The sequence below is a fragment of the Trachypithecus francoisi genome, unplaced genomic scaffold, assembly GCF_009764315.1.
Source record: "Trachypithecus francoisi isolate TF-2019V2 unplaced genomic scaffold, Tfra_2.0 Lachesis_group17, whole genome shotgun sequence".
Taxonomy (NCBI): domain Eukaryota; kingdom Metazoa; phylum Chordata; class Mammalia; order Primates; family Cercopithecidae; genus Trachypithecus; species Trachypithecus francoisi.
In genome coordinates this window covers 82,201,527-82,218,197 of record NW_022681462.1, presented here as the reverse complement: position 1 = coordinate 82,218,197, position 16,671 = coordinate 82,201,527, and the positions used below count along the sequence as shown (strand labels likewise).

The 16,671-nt window shown below is 45.0% G+C and overlaps 1 pseudogene; it reads left to right on the top strand.

Moving 5' to 3' along the window:
- Positions 1-11,990: 11,990 nt before the first annotated feature.
- Positions 11,991-13,375, top strand: LOC117062607 (annotated as a pseudogene).
- The last annotated feature ends 3,296 nt before the right edge of the window (positions 13,376-16,671 follow it).

Below are 16,671 nucleotides of genomic sequence, written 5' to 3'. Positions count from 1 at the left end.
GCTGTGTCGTTTGGTTTTCATTTATTTATGGAATTAGAAGATTACTTCTGAAAAAAATGTGGACTAGCAAACTAAATATTAAAGAGTTGACAGAAATGGGAAATCACTGTCAACCTGTGGAAAACTGGAAAGGCAATTTCAAGAACTGTCTATGCTAGAAAGTACTTTAAAAAATAGAATTATCTCTGGGATCCTAAAGCGGAATCATCCTTGTGCCAAAATAGGAGATGCCACGATCCTAATCACACATGGCTTACTAGTTGGATGTGCCAGAGGCCCTACAGCTGAGGTCACCTGATTTCTCAGGGGGACCAAGCTGGGCTCCTCATGCTGGAGGGTAAATCCTTGTTTTAGAAGCAGCTGGCCTCTTACTAAGAAAGTATTGGCCGGGCGCGGTGGCTCACGCCTGTAATCCCAGCACTTTGGGAGGCCAAGGCAGGTGAATCACGAGGTCAGGAAATCAAGACCATCCTGGCTAACACGGTGAAACCCATCCCCACTAAAAATACAAAAAAATTAGTCACGCATGGTGGCGGGTGCCTGTAGTCCCAGCTACTCGGGAGGCTGGGGCAGGAGAATGGCATGAACCCAGGAGGAGGAGGTTGCAGTGAGCTGAGATCGCACCAGGGCACTCCAGCCTGGGCGACAGAGTGAGACTTTTGTCTCAAAAATAAAAGTATTGGCCAGGCACGGTGGCTCGTGCCTGTAATCCCAGCACTTTGGGAGGCTGAGGTGGGTGGATCACCTGAGGTCAGGAGTTCAAGACCAGCCTGGCCAGCATGGTGAAACCCCATCTCTACTGAAAATACTAAAAGCTGGGTGTGGTGGCAGGTGCCTGTAATCCCAGCAAGTATTTCCCGCTTTTGTTATACATAGCAACAACCTTGTCTTTATGTGTAGGGAAAAGAAATGTTTGATCCTATATTAAGGCTTTATTAGTCAATAATAAAAATAAATATTTGTTGACAAGATTGTCCCTGCTGAAAGTATATGTAGAGTTTTTCTCAGATGCAGTGATTTTAAGAATCACTTGAAGTGTTTTTAATGTTCTATTCCTTCCCCCCAACATACTTGTTTTGTTGGACCTACAATTCTCCCTTTGCTGGGCGTGGTGGCTCACGCTTATAATCCCAGTGCTTTGGAAAGCCAAGGTGGGTGGATCACCTGAGGTCAGGAGTTCGAGACCAGCCTGGCCAACATGGTGAAACCCTGTCTCTACTAAAAATACAAAAAATTAGCCGGGCGTGGTGGCACTACACCTGTAATCCCAGCTATTCGGGAGGCTGAGGGAGGAGAATCGCTTGAACCCAGAAGGCAGAGGTTGCATTGCAGTAAGCCAACATCATGCCACAGCACTCCAGGTTGGGCGACAAAACAAGACTGTCTCAAGAAAAAAGGATAGGTGTAGGGAAATAGGATATGGTCTCCCCCTTAAATGGATGGTCTAGTTTAGAAAACAAAAGTAATTCATCAAGTTAAGCATATACAAGAGCCAAATAATTGTAATCTGGATTTTAATTGCTGTACTAATATATCAAGTTCAGTTGGTGGGAATAGTTGGGATTGCTTTTTGAGGGAGGAGAGACATTAATTGGTTCTTAGAAATGTCGATTCACTGGCAAGGGCAAATGTAAGAAGGTCATTGTAAGAAGAGACCACAGAGACTAGACAATGACAGGCCCTGGGAAGCCATGGTAAACTCTTGAGAGTAGTGAGAGCAGTGTGTTCATGGAAAGCAAGTTTAGATGGATTTGAATAGGAGAAACAAGGATTCTAGAGGTCACATGGGAAGTCGTGTTAATCGAGATGTCAATAAGACCTGGCTAAAATGGCAGAGGGAAATGCAGGGTTGAAGGCAAAGGTAGTGTGTGAAGCGGGGAGGGTATTTCTGGTGAGCCTGCTAGGTGCTTTTTTGGCACTGCTCTAGGTACTTTGGGTTAGGTCTTCAATGTCCTGGTGAATTAGTACCCAAGAAGAAATGGTCTCAGATTAAGTCACTTGCTTAAGGTTGCACAGTCAGTTGGTGCTGGAGTTGGATTTTGAAACCAGGCCAACACCACTGTCCTCCTGTGTTCACCTTTTCACAGTTCTCAGGAGGGCCTGGGGTAATGAACAGGTGCCAGAGACAGCAGAAAGAGTCTGGAGTGGTTGTGTGACCATTTGACCCAACCTTGGCACCTTCTAACAAAGAGTGACACCCTCGAAGTATACTTCATTTACTACTCTTTTTGCTCTATATCACCCCTCACCATCTCACACAGAAGCAAGCAAAGGGAAGCAATGGGGCATCTGATTGGTCTGGGGACTCCAGATAGCCAGCAGGTACTTGAAAGCTGCAAGCCAGCTTGAGAGCAGTGGCTGGAACTGGAAGGGGTGTGCACACTACCAATAGCAAGTGAGCAAGAGGGACCCACAAGAAACTGAAGGTTATTACAGTGCTACAGTTGGCTCTAAGAAATTCCCTTGTCCCACTCTAAGAAACTAGGCCTTTTTTTTTTAAACTTTTAAAGGAAACAATTTGCTAGAAAAACCTTAAAAAAAAAATATTATATACAAAATGGTTATCTGAATGTGGATTCCGTACTGCAGCAAAAGCAGCCCAGCTCTGTTTGGCTTCCTCAGTTATCAGGTACATCATGCCACTGATGAAGGTGAAGGCAAAGGCCACCCACGCCAGGATGTAGGAGTAGCCATAGCTGCCTTCTTTGGTCAGGCAATAGAATTCCGTGTTTTTATCGCGCCCGTGTGTATAAATGGAGGCTGCAGTCATGAGGCACAGATACGACATTAGCTGGAGGATGAAAGTTAGGACAAACTTCTTTTCCTGCTCAGGTGGAAGATGAAGAAGGCGATGCAGCAGAGAACGGTGGAGGATCATAGTGGCCTGGATCACCTGTAGCGTGGAGTACTCTTTTTTTTTTTTTTTTTGAGACCAGTTTCACTCTTGTTGCCCCAGGCTGGAGTGCAATGGCGCCATCTTGGCTCAGGCAACCTCTGCTTCTCAGGTTCAAATGATTCTCCTGCCTCAGCCTCCCGAGTAACTGGGATTACAGGCGTGTGCCCCTACGCCCAGCTAATTTTGTATTTTTAGTAGAGACGGGGTTTCTCCATATTGGTGAGGCTGGTGTCAAACTCCCGACCTCAGGTAAACCGCCCGCCTCAGCCTCCCAAAGTGCTGGGAGTACAAGGCATGAGCCACTGCGCCGGGCCGCGGAGTGGGGTACTCTTTTTTTTTTTTCTTTTTTCTTTTTTTGAGAGGGTGTCTCGCTCTGTCGCCAGGCTGGAGTGCTGTGGCGCGGTCTCGGCTCAATGCAACCTCCGAATCCCAGGTTCAAGCAATTCTCCTGCCTCAAGCCTCCTGAGTAGCTGGGATTACACACACGTGCCATCACGCCCGGCTAATTTTTGTATTTTTAGTAGAGACGGAGTTTCACCATGTTGGCCAGGATGGTCTGGATCTCCGGACGTCGTGATGCGCCCGCCTCGGCCTCGCAAAGTGCTGGGATTACAGGAGTGAGCCACCACGCCCGGCCTGTGGAGTACTCTTCAAAGCTGTCATTGATTACTGTACAATTCGTGTTGTTGATACCTATTCTCCAGACATCTGCAAAAAACTCATCTCCTACCCACCAGGCATTGTCGATGGTGGCGATGAACCGCAAGGCCGCAGAGATGATGTGGAAGGCGACGATGAAAGCAAGAAGCACCAACATTTTCATAGGGCAGGGCGAGGCGAGGGGTCACGTTTAAAGCTCAGTGCAGGGTGTGGCGGCGCCGGCGGCTGCGCAGGCTGCTGGACCCACGCACCGGCTGGGGCGCGAGGCCAGGCCAGCGGGCTGTTTGGAAGCTCTGGGCTGGGACTGAGCGCCCTCCCTCCTCTGAAACCAGGGCTTCTTGAAATGGCAGATTGCAAGTTTGTGTCAGGAAAGGTGTAAAATGGGCCTGAAATACCTGATTACATTAGATCTCAAAATCAAAATCTAGGGGTGTTACCAAGATGGCTTGGGAGTCAACTTGAAGAGGCTCACTCTGGCTAAAGATGGGACAGTTTGAACCCATTGAATATGTGTAAATCCATAAATTCATGATACCAAACACACACACCAGCTGGGCGTGGTGGCTCACGCTTATAATCCCAGTGCTTTGGGACCCCTAACTGGTCACTACTGGAGAATGCCAGGGAAGTAGCTCTCCGCTCCCCTACAACTCTTCTCTAGCGGTAAGTAAAAGAATCAGTAATTAATCCTGCCTTCCTTATATGAACTGTACCACTGGGTAGCGGAACAGACAACAAGATGAAGTTTCTCTGTAGAGAAGTATTCCAAAAAAAAAAAGAAGAAGAGATGATAGAATCTTATCATCCCACAACCTCTGATGAATCCGTGGATCTAGGCAATGGTCAATGGCTACTAACATCACAAAAAGATCCAACGAAACAGACATTTACGTTCCTTCTGACCAAGAGCACCATGCTTATGAAGAGGCCATGCCCGATCAAAAGATCCGATCTGTAGTCTTGAGCCAACTGCCAATTTATAGGAAAAATGAGGATAGAACATGTTAAACTATATCAGTCAACAAAATCCAGACTGTAAACTTTACAGGACAATTGCTTCAGCCTCTTCGACAATTCAATTTCAATAGGTAGAGAGAGAAAAGCAGGCAAAGCTAAACTATAGTGTGTTTATGAAAAAACAGGGTAATATACTAAAGTAAATTAAGAAAATGATTATCCTAGAAGTCAGGATACTATTATTATTATTATTATTATTATTATTTTGAGACACGTCTTGCTCTGTCACCCAGGCTGGAGTGCAATGGCGTGATCTCAGCTCACTGCAACTTCTGCCTCCCAGGTTCAAGTGATTCTTGTGCTTTAGCCTCCCAAGTAGCTGAGATTACAGGTACCCACCACCACGCCTGCCTAATTTTTAGCAGAGACGGGGTTTCACCATGTTACCCAGACTGCTCTCCAACTCCTGACCTCAGGTAATCCACCCCCCACTCAGCCTCCCAAAGTGCTGGGATTACAGGCATGAGCCCCTGTGCCTGGCCAGGAAGGGATATTCTTAGCAGAGAAGGAGGATGTTATGACTGGTGGGGGAGCATACGGAGGGTTCCTAGGATGGCAAAATCTTATCTTTTCACATGGATATTGGTTGCAAGGGGGTTTGCCTTATAACAGTTCATTAATCTACCCATTTGTTATATGTAAGTTTTAAAATTTGTATTATAAGGGCTGGGCGTGGTGGCTCACGCCTGTAATCCCAGCACTTTGGGAGGCTAAGGTGGGAGGACTGCCTGAGCTCAGGAGTTCAAGACCAGCCTGGGCAACATGACGAAAATCTGTCTCTACAAAAAATAACAAAAATTAGCCAGGCATGGTGGTGTGCACCTGTAGTCTCAGCTACCTGGGAGACTGAGGTGGGAGGATCAGTTGAGCCCTGGAGGTTGAGGCTGTAGTAAGCCAAGATCACACCAGTGCACTCCACTCCACACTCCAGCCTGGTTGACAAAGTGAGACTTCCGTCTAGGGGAAAAAAAAAATTGTATTATAAGTTTAACCCTAAAGGGCTGTGAATGTGTGTGTCTATGATTATATTGGGTAGCTCCTAGTCTCTAAGACCACAGAATCATTCTTAAAGGCTGTGCACGGGCCGGGCGTGGTGGCTCAAGCCTGTAATCCCAGCACTTTGGGAGGCTGAGACGGGCGGATCACGAGGTCAGAAGATCGAGACCATCCTGGCTAACACGGTGAAACCCCATCTCTACTAAAAAAAATACAAAAAACTAGCCGGGCAAGGTGGCGGGCGCCTGTAGTCCCAGCTACTTGGGAGGCTGAGGCAGGAGAATGGCGTAAACCCAGGAGGCGGAGTTTGCAGTGAGCTGAGATCCGGCCACTGCACTCCAGCCTGGGCGGCACAGCGAAACTCCATCTCAAAAAATAATAAATAAATAAATAAATAAATAAATAATAAATAAATAAAAGGCTGTGCACCAAGATCCGGGTGCGCCCTCCAAAACGGCAACAAAAAATGTTGTGAATCAAAACCAGTGCTCAGGATTAGACTTAAAAGAATTGGTCTCCTGAGGCCCTGTAGTCACTGCTGATCAACACAGACATCATGGCCCAAGAATTGTCCCTGCTGCCTCTGAAAACTGGCTGCTACCCGTGCCCAAACTCCTGCAAAGGTGGATGGACACTGTATGGATTCTGCTTTGTTTCAGTGGCTTCTGGTTCAGAGTCTGGGTGATTACTGGTTGGTGAAGCCCAAAACACATGCCCCTGCCCCAAGTGCCAGGAAAGTGGGGAATAGCGAGAATCTCTTTTTTTTTAGCTTCAATAGTGGGAGGTGGCCTCTGACTCTAAGATGGGGGATTTAGGTAACTGGATGCACAAAAAGAGTGACAAATATCTACTAGGCCAGTGGTGTGCAAACTTTACTGCACTTTAGGTGAGTGCTTTTAAAAATACCAGCACGCTGGGCATAGTGGCTCACTCCTGTAATCCCAGCACTTTGGGAGGCTGAGGAGGGCGGATCACCTGAGATCGGGAGTTCAAGACCACCCTGACCAACATGGAGAAACTCTGTCTCTACTAAAAATACAAAATTAGCCGGGTGTGGTGGCGCATGCCTGTAATCCTAGCTACTCGGGAGGCTGAGGCAGGAGAATTGCTTGAACCCGGGAGGCAGAGGTTGCGGTGAGCCGGAGATCGCATCATTGCACTCTAGCCTGGGCAACAAGAGTAAAACTCCGTCTCAAAAAAAAAAAAAAAAAAAAAAAAACCAGCGCTGGCTCTATGCAGTGGCTTATGCCTGGAGTCCCAGCACTTTGGGAAGCCAAGATGGGAGGACTGCTTGAGGCCAGGGGTTCAAGACCAGCCTGGGGGTATAGTGAGACCCTGTCTTTACACAATACACAAACAAACTAATGCCAAGGTTGCACCCCAGAATTCCTGGGATGATAGTGGCTTTTTATTCGCTTTTAACTTCCTATGTGATTCCTGTGTGCAGCCAAGTTCATGAGCCAGTTCCCACACCCTTGCTGCTCAAAGTATGTTCTTCAGATCACCTGCATTGGAATCCCCTGGGAGCTTCTGAGCACTGCAGCTGCTCTGCACAGTTCGCATCTACGATTACACAAGAGCCCCAGGGGGGTCTCACACAAATTGCAATTTGAGAAAGGTAGCCCTGTGCTGTTCTCCCAAGGCCAGCCCGAATCTCACCAGCAGGTATATTCCCCACTTCTGAGCAGAGAAGTGGCCTCTCCCTTCTAAATCCTGAGAGAAACACATTTGGCCTGCTTTTTCACTGGGCATTTATTGCCTACTTCCTTGGTTGCAGTTAACTGGCTTATCTCTTTAATGGATTGTGAGCGAGGGGTGGGCAGGGACTCCAGTCCTCTTTATATCTTCACTGATCTCATTGCCTACAGCAGGTGCTCAGAACATGCAGTGAGTGAATCAGTGATGTCCCTTCAGCTTCCCTCTCCCACCACATTCAAGCAGGGGATGCACTGGCCTCCTTTTCCCCACCCCCATTTCCACACATTCACAGTTCCATCTTGATTTAAAGGCAACTTCAGTTATAACTTTTAGGCTGGGCACGGTGGCTCATGCCTGTAATCCCAGCAATTGGGAGGCCAAGGCTGGCGGATCACTTGAGGTCAGGAGTTTGAGACCAGCCTGGCCAACATGGCGAAACCCTGTGTCTACTAAAAATATAAAAATTAGCCTGGCGTGATGGTGCGTGCCTGTAATGCCAGCTACTTGGGAGGCTGAGGCAGGAGAATTGCTTGAACCCAAGAGAGGTTTTAGTGGCTGAGATCATGTCACTGCACTCCAGCCTGGGCAACAGAGCAAGACTGGCTCAAAAAAAAAAAAAGAAAAGAAAAAAGGCAGGGACTTGTAGCTCATGCCTGTGATCTCAGCACTTTGGGAGGCTGAAGTGGGAGGATCAATGTCAGGAGTTTGAGACCAGCCTGACCAACATGGTGAAACCCCATCTCTACTAAAAATACAAAAATTAGCCAGGCATGGGAATGCATGCCTGTAATCCCAGCTACTCCAGAGGCTGGGGCAGGAGAATCACTTGAACCCGGGAGGTGGAGGTTGTGGTGAGCTGAGATCATGCCGCTGCACTCCAGTCTAGGTGACAGAGCAAGAATCCGCCTAAAAAAAAAAAACAAATTTTAAACAACTTTAAAGTTCAAATCTATTCTTACTGCTTCCAGGTATTGGATAAATTAGTTGACTCCTGTGAATCATTTCCTTGTCCCTAAAGGAGATGGACTAGAACGAGCCCTCTTAGCGCAGCCGGTAGCGCATCAGTCTCCTAATCTGAAGATGGACTAGAAAGCCTTCTGACACTCAGTCCAGTGGAGTATTCTACAGTTCTGTAGTCCGCCTTGCTAGATTAGCCAGGACTCCAATACCCCAACTCTTGTGGGGCTGGCAGTGGGGCTTGCATGGAGAAACTATAAATTAAACATAGGGTCGCTACGCCACCTTGTGACCAATCCTGGAAACTGCATTTCTTCAGTGTGCCATGAGAGATTTCTCAAAAGCCCATCAAGATTTTAGGGTAATATAGCCACACAAAATTAAATGATCTCTCCCTACCCCCACCAGCATGGCAGACATGGAATTTTAAAAGTATAAACCAACAAAGATAAAAATTAGGGAGCAAGAGACATCAGCAAGTGAGAAATAAAATTTTTATGTATGCAAATATTAGTCTTTAAAACATGGAAGATGGAAAACAGCTAACTGACATGGAGCATAAGTTACAACCTCAGTGTTTTCAAAGGGGGATGCCAGTAAGAAGTGGGCATATTTTCTCTAATGGGATCCCAAGAGTTCCAGGATTTACAGGTACCAGGTACCATGGACAAGTCAGGCATATGGCAATGGGCTAAAAATGGGGCAAGGAAATAACAGATCCCAAGTGTCCCTTCCCACCCTCACAGCCAGGAGTTGCTGTCACCCCTCCTTGAGGTTTATTATTTGCAGAAATGAAACTATAGAGGCTCCAGACTTGAGGCCACCAGGCCCAGAGAGAGGTAGAAGTGAGTCATAGCATCAAAAACAAGGAATGAAGTGGATGCTTGTCTTGAATGATGGGCTCCTAAGCTTCTTTCCTTCATTCTTCCTTCCCTTTCCCAGAATTTTAGCAGCCAAATACATGTACCCAGGCAGAAGATTAGGAAGTCACATGGAAGTTCACCAACAAAAAGGCCCCTCATTGCAGATTCCTCCAGTTATGAGGATATATGAACACATATAAAGTTTCCAATCAACCAAAACCGTATATACGAAATCAGTCAATATAAATAAAAGTATAGGAACATTAATAATCTACCAAAATCATATATATGGAATCAGTCAACATAAAGAAAAGTATAGGAAAATTAATAACAATCTACAGAAAAAAATAGCCGGGCGTGGTTGCACACGCCTATAATCCCAGCCACTCAGGAAACTGAGGTAGGAGAATCGCTTGAACCCGGGAGGTGGAGGTTGCTGTGAGCTGAGATTGCGCCACTGTACTCCAGCCTGGGCGACAGAGCGTGACTCCGTCTCAAAAAGATAATAATAATAAAAATACATACATAAATAAAAATAACAATCCACATACCTGACACCCAGATTCAGTCACATATTCAGTTCTTCATGTTGACATAAAAGAGACAGTAAAACAACTAACAAACAGAAAAAGGAAACTTCAGGGGAAAAAAGGTAAGGAAAACCAAAGAAAAACCCCAAACTCACTTTGAGCAATATTTTTGAATGACATGGAATCTATAAATCAAGAATAGGATGCTACAAAAGAGAACAAATAATGAGAAAATGATCTCTAAAATAAAAACTATCCACTGAAATAAAATGATTCAAGAGAAGAATAGGCCAGGCGAGGTGGCTCCTGCCTGTAATCCCAGCACTTTGGGAGGCCCAGGCAGGCAGATCACTTGAGGACAGGAGACCAGCCTGGCCAACATAGTGAAGCCCCGTCTCTACTAAAAATACAAAAATTAGCTGGACGTTGTGTCACGTACCTATAGTCCCAGCTACTCGGGAGGCTACTCGGGAGGCTGAGGCAGAAGAATCGCTTGAATCCAGGAGGCAGAGTTTGCAGTGAGCCAAGATCGCACCACTGCAATCCAGCCTGGGCGACAGAGCGAGACTCCATCTCATTAAAAAAAAAAAAAAAAGTGGAGGGAATAAATTTCTGTTCCTTATAGATTAGTCAGTCTATGATGTTCTGTCATAGCAACACAAAACAGACTAAGACATAAAGTAATTATCAGAGAAAATGCAAAAATACAAAAGGAACTTTCTTGTCAAATGTAAAAGCAAAATAAATGACATATTCACATATGCAAACAGGTGATTTTTTTTCTTCCCTTGCTCTCCTTCTCAGGAATCTACTCCAGCAAAAGGAAAGAGTACACCAAGGAAAAGAAAGGCCCGAGACTCAGAAAACAGGGACTCAAGTGTGGGCCAGTCCTGAGGGGGCTATGTAGTTGGACTTGGGAGCAACCTATCCAGAGTTGAGCAGGAAGACAGTCTCCAGGAAAACCAGTGGGAAAAAGAATATTGATGGGTGGGTGACATAGCTGAGGGACAGTGCAAAATCATGAGCATAAGAAACAAAACCTTTCTTTTTTTTTTTGAGACGGAATCTTGCTCTGTTGCCCAGGCTGGAGTGCAGTGGCCGGATCTCAGCTCACTGCAAGCTCCGCCTCCCGGGTTTACGCCATTCTCCTGCCTCAGCCTCCCGAGTAGCTGAGACTACAGGTGTCCGCCACCTCGCCCGGCTAGTTTTTTGTATTTTTTAGTAGAGACGGGGTTTCACTGTGTTAGCCACTATGGTCTTGATCTCCTGACCTCGTGATCCACCCGTCTCGGCCTCCCAAAGTGCTGGGATTACAGGCTTGAGCCACCTTGCCCACCCTGAAACAAAACCTTTCTATCTGCTGGGAGCAGCTCTCTGAGAGCTAGGATAAAATGTGTCCCGTCTCACCCGGGATCCCCAGTGCCTGACTATTCCTGGCACATAGTAGGTGTGCAAGAAATATTGTTAAATGAGGCCAGACATGATGGCTCACACCTGTAATCCCAGCCTTTCGGAGGTCAAAGCAGAAGGATCTCTTGAGCCCCTGAGTTTGAGACCAGCCTAGGCAATATAGGGAGATTCCATCTCTACAAAAAATAAAAAGTTAGCTGGGTGTGGTGCTACGTGCCTGTGGTCCCAACTACTTGAGGTGCTGAGGTGGGAGGATCACTTGAGTCTGGAGGTCGAGGCTGCAGTGAGCCATGATCACACCACTGCACTCCAGCCTGAGCAACAGAGTGCAGACCCTATCTCAATATATGTATGTGTATATATGTGTGCGTATATATATGTGTGTGTGTGTATATATATATATTTAGATGAGTGAGTGGATGAATGCATGAAGGAGAGTTGATTCAGCTTCCCATTTGTGCTTTAAGCCAGGTGCTAAAGCAGACCAGCTAGCCTGAGCACCTGAGCGCCCCTCCCCCACTACAGATACCTTAGAAATACAATATCAATATAATTTTGAAAGCATAATCAAGTCCTCAAGAAAGCAAGGATAATCTGAAGGAGAAACAGGTAACTTACAAATCATTTTTGTTTTGTTTCTATTGTTGACATATAAAAAAACCGTACATGTATGTACACACCTTTGTGTATACAGACCCTAATAGATCTGCCTTGCCCACAGGCTCCTTTTTTTTTTTCTTTTTTTTTCTTTTTTTTTCTTTTGAGATGAAGTCTTGCTCTGATGCCTGGGCTGGAGTGCAGTGGCGTGATTTCAGTTCACTGCAACCTCTGCCTTCCGGGTTCAAGCAATTCTCCTGCCTCAGCCTCCTGAGTAGCTGGAACTACAGGTGCATGCCACCATGTCCGTCTAATTTTTGTGTTTTTTGGTAGAGATGGGGTTTCATCATGTTGGCCAGGCTGGTCTCAAACTCCTGAGCTCAGGTGATCCACCCACCTTGGCTTCCTGAAGTGCTGGGATTACAGGCACCTCTTTGTGGTCTCTGCTCAAATGTCCCCTTGTCACTGAGACCTTCCCTGGCCTCACTACATAGGGTAGGAACAACACCTCTCCCAGTCCTGAATCTGCTATCCTTTTCACTTGGCTTTCTTTTTTCCTCCACAGCTCTTACCACCATCTGACATATTAAACTTTACTGTTCATTTGTTTATTGCCTGTCTCTGCTAGGATAGAAGCTCCAAGTGGGCAGGGGCTCTTTCTGTCTTATTCATGGCTCTGTCTTCAGCACCTAGAACAGCACCCACCGCATGGACGATGCTATTTGTTCAATGAATAAACCTGATCTCTCGTGCCTCTACTTCCTACTGGGAAATCTACAGTGAAGAGAGGAGAATAAAACCAACATTTTTGCAGCATTTTCTTAGGGTCATGGAGGGATTCCCAGTGTCCCAAAGGTGCTTGTCTGAGTCCTGAAAGTGAAGGGGTTATTTGTAGTAAAAAATAAACAAACAAAAAAGCCACTTTAGGACATAATATAGGAAGTGGGCTGGGCTGTGGCTGGCGCCTATAATCCAGCACTTTGGGAGGCTGAAGTGGGAGGATCACTTGAGCCCAGTTCGAGACCAGCTGAGGCAACGGTAAAGCCCCATCTCTACAAAAAATTAAAAGATTGGAAGGGTGGGGCATGCATGGGATAAAGGGAAGTGAAGCCAGGGTTTTGGGTACCTTTTCTGCCCGTGATGTCTCAGATTCATTCTTAAGGAACTGAGAACTTAATCTTCCAAAATGTCAAAGAGACCATCTTATGCCCCAACTCCATGCCCAGGACACCAGGGTCTGTGGGATACAATCCATACAGTCATCTCACCTACAACAACTACAGGCTGGGAGGCAACCCAGGCACTGACAGCTGGGTCATAGCGTCCTTCGGTATTATGATTCCAAAACTCCCAAAGCCACCAGATAAGCCGCTGTTGCTCTACATGAGGTACAGCAGAAAGGTCTGGAGCCAAGTAAAGGCTTCCAACCCTGACCTAAAGTTGTGGGAGATTGGCAAGATTATTGGTGGCATGTGGGGCGATCTCACTGATGAAGAGAAACAAGAATAAACAAATACAAAGCAAAAAAGATAGAGTACAATGAATCTATGAAGGCCTCTAATTCCACACGAACCTTGCTTACATAAATGCAAAACGTCATGCAGAAGCTGCTTTAGAGGAAGAAAGTGGACACAGACAGTCTTGCATGGAGAGACGAGAACCTGATGTGAGCATTCGGTTTGCTGAAGATCCAAATGAATATGACAATAGCTTTTCTTTGAAAAAAAATTTTTTTTTTTTTTGAGACGGAGTCTCGCTCTGTCGCCCAGGCTGGAGTGCAGTGACACGATCTCAGCTCACTGCAACCTCAGCTCACTGCACCCTCCGCCTCCTGGGTTCAAGCAATTCTACTGCCTCGACCTCCCAAGTAGCTGGGATTACAGGCACGCACCACCATGCCTGGCTAATTTTTTTGTATCTTTGGTAGAGATGGGGTTTCACGATGTTGGCCAGGCTGGTCCTGACCTTATGATCCGCCTGCCTCGGCCTCCCAGAGTGTGCCTGAGGTCCCATGGTGCTTGAGGAAGAGCAGGCGGGCAGCAAAGATGAGGAAAAGAAAGATGACAAGAACCTTCCAATGGAGACAGAGGAGACACACTCTGAAGAAGAGCCGACAGAACAGTGAAGAAGGCGCGTCTACTCCTGAGGACAAGGAGAGTGGGTAGGAGGGGTCGATCGCATGGCAGAGAAGGAACCAGTGATAATAACACTGGCTTGACAGCCAACAGTGGAGAAGCCACCAACAGATCCCATACCAAGAAACAAGAAAAAAGAATAAATGTTGCCGTGTTTTATGTGTTCTAAATACTTTTTTTTTTTTTTTTTTTTTTTGGAGACCAGATCTTGCTCTGTCACCCAGGCTGGAGTGCAATGGTCTGATCTTGGCTCGCTGCAACCTCTACCTCCCAGGTTCAAGCTATTCTCCTGACTCAGCCTCCGGAGTAGCTGGAATTACAGGTGCCAGCCACCACGACTGGCTAATTTCTGTATTTTTAGTAGAGATGGTGTTTCACCATGTTGGCCAGGCTGGTCTTGAACTCCTGACCTCAAGTGATCCTCACCCACCTTGGCCTCCCAAAGTGCTGGAATTACAGGCATGAGCTACTACGCCTGGCCTTAAATACTTTTTTATTTTTGTTTTTATTTTTATGTTATTATCTTATTTTATTATTTTATTTTTAGTTTTGAGATAGAGTCTCACTCTGTCACCCAGGCTGGAGTGCAGTGGCCAGATCTTGGCTCACTGCAACCTCCACCTCCCGGGTTAAAGTGAATAAATACTTTTTTTAAATGAAAAAATTTTTTTGGTTTAAAAATAAATGGTTTAAAAAATTGTTTTTTGGTTTAAAAATAAAAAAATAAAAAAAAACTGGCCAGGTGCAGTGACTCACGCCTGTAATCCCAGCACTTTTGGAGGCTGAGGCATGTGGATTACTTGAGGTCAGGAGTTTGAGACCAGCATGGCCAACACGGTGAAACCCCATTGCCACTAAAAATACAACAATTAGCAGAGCATGGTGTGCACACTTGTAATCCCAGCTACTCGGGAGGGTGAGGCAGGAGAATCACTTGAACCCAGGAGGCAGAGGTTGCAATGAGCCAAGACTGCACCGCTGCAGTCCAGCCTGGGTAACAGAGTGAGACTCTACCTCAAAAAAATAAAAATAAAAATAAAAAAATAAAAAAAGTAAAGAATTAGCTGGGCATGGTGGTGCTTGCCTGTAGTCTCAGCTACTAGGGAGGTTGGAGTAGAAGGATCACTTGATCCCAGGAGTTTGAAGCAACAGTGACCTGTGATCATACCACTGCACTCCAGCCTGGGCGACAGAGTGAGACCTTGTTTAAAATAAAATTTAAAAAAAGTCCATGTACTATATTGTCACTGGATATGGAACTTTACCCTGCACCATACAAAAGTATATTATATACAACTGATTAGAGTTTATAATTTCTTTTTCAGAACTGACTAAATGTTTTATTAACATTTAATTTCCCATCATATAATATTAAATGTTCACATAAAGAAAAACCAGAAGAGACTATGGATATTTATAAAATAGGATTACACTAAACAGGTCCCAATAAGTTTGAAAAGATTAAAATCATAAAAAGTATCTTCTCATGGCCGGGCGCGGTGGCTCAAGCCTGTAATCCCAGCACTTTGGGAGGCCGAGACGGGCGGATCACGAGGTCAGGAGATCGAGACCATCCTGGCTAATACGGTGAAACCCCGTCTCTACTAAAAAATACAAAAAACTAGCCGGGCGACGAGGCGGGCGCCTGTAGTCCCAGCTACTCGGGAGGCTGAGACAGGAGAATGGCGTGAACCCGGGAGGCGGAGCTTGCAGTGAGCTGAGAGCCGGCCACTGCACTCCAGCCTGGGTGGCAGAGCAAGACTCCGTCTCAAAAAAAAAAAAAAAAAAAAAAGGATCTTCTCTGACCACAATAGAAAGTAGAAATCAATAACAGAAAGAAAACTGGAAAATGTGTAAGTATGTGAAAATTACATGACATATGTGGAAATAACTAATGAGTCAAAGAAGAAATTGCAGGTGAAATTAGAAAATTCCTTGAGATAAATAAAAACTAAAATGCAACATACTAAAACTTATGGGATACAGCAAAAGCAATGCAAACAGGGAAATTTATAGTTGTAAATGCCTATATTTAAAAATGAAAAAAGATCTCAAATGAGCAATTTAATTTTACACTTCAATGAACTAGAAAAAGAACACATTAAACCCAAAGTTAACAGAGGGAGAGAAATGGTACAGTTTGGAGTGGAAATAAACAAAATAGAGACTAGAGAGACAATAGAAAAAAATTAACAAAACTAAGAGTTGGTTTTTTGAAAATAACAGCAAAAGACAAACCCTTGGCTAGATTAAGAAAAAAAAGAAGACTGAAATAATAACTAAAATTAGAAATGAAAGGAGACATCAAAAATGATGCCACAGAAATGAAAAAGATTAAAGAGACTATGATGAATAATTACATGTCAACAAACTGGAAAACATAGAAGAAATGGACAAATTCCTAGAAACATATAAGCAGCATGACTAAATAATGAAGAAATAGAAAATCTGAACAGAACTCTAAGTAGTAAGGACATTGAATCAGTAATCAAAAACCTCCCAAAAAAGAAAAGCCCTGGACCGGATGGCCTCACTGGAGAATTCTACAAAACATTTAAGTAGAATTAACAACAATTCTGAAACTCCGCCAAAAAAAATAAATAAATAAAAAGAAATGAACATTTTCAACCTCATTTTATTAGGCCAGCATCATCCTGATACCAAAGGCAGACAAGGATCCTATGAGAAAACTACAGACCAATATCCTCAATGAATATTGAAGCAAAAATCTGCAACAAAATCTTAGCAAACTGAATTCAACAGCACACAAAAAGGTCATACATCATGACCAAGTGGGATTTAGCCCTGGATGCAGAAAAAGCACTTGACAAAATTCAACACCCTTTCATGATTTAAAAAACAAAAAAAACCCCTACAAACTAGGATTATAAAGAAATTACCAGCTGGGTGAA